The sequence below is a fragment of the Sinocyclocheilus grahami genome, unplaced genomic scaffold (genome assembly GCF_001515645.1).
Source record: "Sinocyclocheilus grahami isolate Dianchi unplaced genomic scaffold, SAMN03320097.WGS_v1.1 scaffold13.1, whole genome shotgun sequence".
Lineage (NCBI taxonomy): Eukaryota > Metazoa > Chordata > Actinopteri > Cypriniformes > Cyprinidae > Sinocyclocheilus > Sinocyclocheilus grahami.
In genome coordinates, this window is record NW_015505192.1 from 2078648 (window position 1) to 2081813 (window position 3166).

The window sequence follows — 3166 nt, forward strand, 5'->3', positions numbered from 1 at the left end:
ATTTACGAATTAATTTCTTGAGGAAGTTCATGTAAGCCAAATCTGCGCAGATTTAGTGTAAATACTGAACTCGAGACTCGTCATGATATATTAAATAAGCCTAAATGCGCAGCACCTGGGCATCTAGCTTACTTGAACATACCCAGCGATGTAGCTACTGGCCATCGGGAGCACTGGGGCATTCCCAGTGAGCCGATCGCCGAAGCGAGGGAGACCTTATATTAGGCGCTGTTTTTAAATTACAGCCCACACGAAACTGCAAAAAGCAAGGTTCTAATTAATTTTAATTGAAGTAAAATGTTAATTCAGTAAGAGCCTGATTAAAGTTCTTAAAGGGATAGTTCACCCAAAAATTAAAACGGTCATAATTTAGGCTACTCAGCATCATGTCATTCCAAACCTGTATGAATTTCTTTCTTCTGTGGAACATAACAGAAAATATTTTGAGAAATTCAAGAAATGTTTGTCCATACAGTAGAAATCAAGGGTAACCAAAATGGTTTTGTAACATTCTACAAAATATCTTGTGTTTTGCAGAAGAAAGTAAGTCATACAGGTTTGAAAAGACATGAGGGTGAGGAAAGGATGATAGCATTTATTAGCAGTAAATTTCCTATGTTCTAGCACAAAATCAATGCTTATACTGTCAAGTGCATTTCTATGTGACAAAAATGCAGTAGGCTATTAGTTTGTTGCATTTGCTGTGAATTCAGAAATATATCATTATTTGTTTTTGTCTTCATTTATTTATTTAGTTACTTACTCCAATTGAAGGCACTATAACACAGCAAAACATTCACGGGGGAACTTGAGGGCCGGATAGGCTGGATTTGTCCAGGGTCGAATTTTAACCCCAGTCCAGCCCTGTACCCGTCACTACGCAACAAATAATGGTGTGGCGGGCGCACTGGTTTCCTTTGCATTGAAGCAATAATGAAAAGTCAAAAAATGCCTGAAGACTCGCACCGTGTCTACACCAGATGTGACAAAATACTATAGAACCCATTATAATCTGTGATGCAGCCTACACAGGATGTGGTGCAGCACAGTACGACAAATCCCCGACAGTAAACTGATGCCTCGTTCTATTTATGACGTAGGCCTACTGTTTGACAAAGTACAAATGATTTGCAATGATCACTTTGTCGCATCCAGTGTGGACAGCCTCAAGCTGTTGGCTTACCTCCGGCCTTTTTTTCATTATGCATTTGTTTAATTTTTTTGGCTAGTAGAAATTATGAATGCCCGGTAGCTTAAAAATTTAGTATCCAAATTGGCTGGTGAGTGAAAAAGTTCATTTCAAACCCTGTATAAATAATTATTTTCAAATAATTAAAATTCATTTTAAATGTAAATTTAGGCATTATGACAATGTACACTATGAAAAATTTACATTTATTTTTTAATTATATATATTAGTATTTAAGAAATTTCAAATAATATGAAAATGAATTTTAAAAAATGTATGTGTAAAATGAACACTGCTGTTCAAAAGTTTGGGATCAGTAAGATGTTATGTTTTTTGAAGTCTCTTCTGCTCATCATGGCTGCATTTATTTGATCATAAATACATATAGTAATATTGTGAAATATTACTACAATTTAAAATAATGGTTTTAATACTTTAAAATATAATTTATTCCTGTGATAAAAGCTGAATTTTCAGCATCATTACTCAAGTCTTCAGTGTCACATGATCCTTCAGAAATCATTCTAATATGCTGATTTATTATCAATGTTGGAAACAGTTGTGCTGCTTAATATTTGTTTACTACTTTTAGTGAAGTGCGTGTGACGCTTCCGCTGATATTAATGTCTGCGGTCTCACTAAATGAGGACATAAATACATGAACAACATCTCCAGAACTGCTCTGAGAGTCACTTCATGAGCATTTGACCGTTTCATTTGAGTAAAACTTTCCTCATATCACACAGAAATGTAAAAGGTTTTCACAGCAACCTGTCAAAATAAAAGTTTGGTTTAACTTAAAGGCATTGCGGCAGAAATATATGACTATTGTTCAGTCGAACGTATGTAATAGGCTGCTACTACTACTACTAAAATGATTAAAACCTTATTTTTAAGGAATAATCATACAATATTTCTTCAATGTTTTAATTGTAATATTAAAAGACCTTTATTTTCCCAAAAAATAACATTTGTTTAATTTTCATTACTTAAAAAATAGATTAAATTAATATTTTATGCCTTAAAAAATGTAAATACACAACACAGAATTTCTGAGCAAAAAAATCATAAACAAAACTAATTTTTTATTTTAATGCTTTCAAATAATTAGAAATGCTAAATCAGAATTTGGTAACAATAAAACATAACGTTGGAAAAAATAAAACATTTCATAGGGCCCTAAACATGTAATTTTTGTTAAACTTGTAATAAATTGATGTTAAATTGTTTAAGTTTCATGATTTTAATTAATTAGACATGCTTTTTGATTCACCATCTGCAGGAATTCTGGGTAATCCATGCATGAAGTGATAGGAATACAACCAGAGATGACAAAACAGAGAAAACAAAACTAACTTTATGTAAACAGGATCTGGATGTGTGGACTGGTGTGTATATAAATAGAACTGTATGTGGGAAAGAGTGAGTACTTTTACACAGACTTTCAACATTTCAGTTCAGATTTTAAATGTACTCAGAATAAAATCATGTCATGAAACAGATTTATCATGTATGCCTTTGTAGCTTGGCTTTGTCCAGCATGCATATGTTAACCAAACTATAACTGGCCTGAACATAGTGCACATGCGACGAAAAAAGATACATGCTATGTGCATTTCATCCTTCAAACTATTTGATTATGCACTGTGTTATGCGGTGTTAAAAATTATTGTAATTTCAATAAGAAAAAAAGCTATAAAACATGGTTAATGGTAAGTTGCCTTATGGTGAAAAACTGTAATAAACCTGTCATGGAGATGATGACTAATGTAATTTTACAGTAAAACACTTAAATTTACAGTTTTGGAAGTGAAAAAGAACAATTCATCTTGTGATATACAGTGGAAACGCATAAAACATTCACAGAATTCCCTATGTGACACTTCAATTGATGGTTTTTCGTATCAGTTATGAACATTAGGGTTTTATGTTACATCTAATGTTGCTAAATTGATGTTTATTGCATTACTTTAGTGC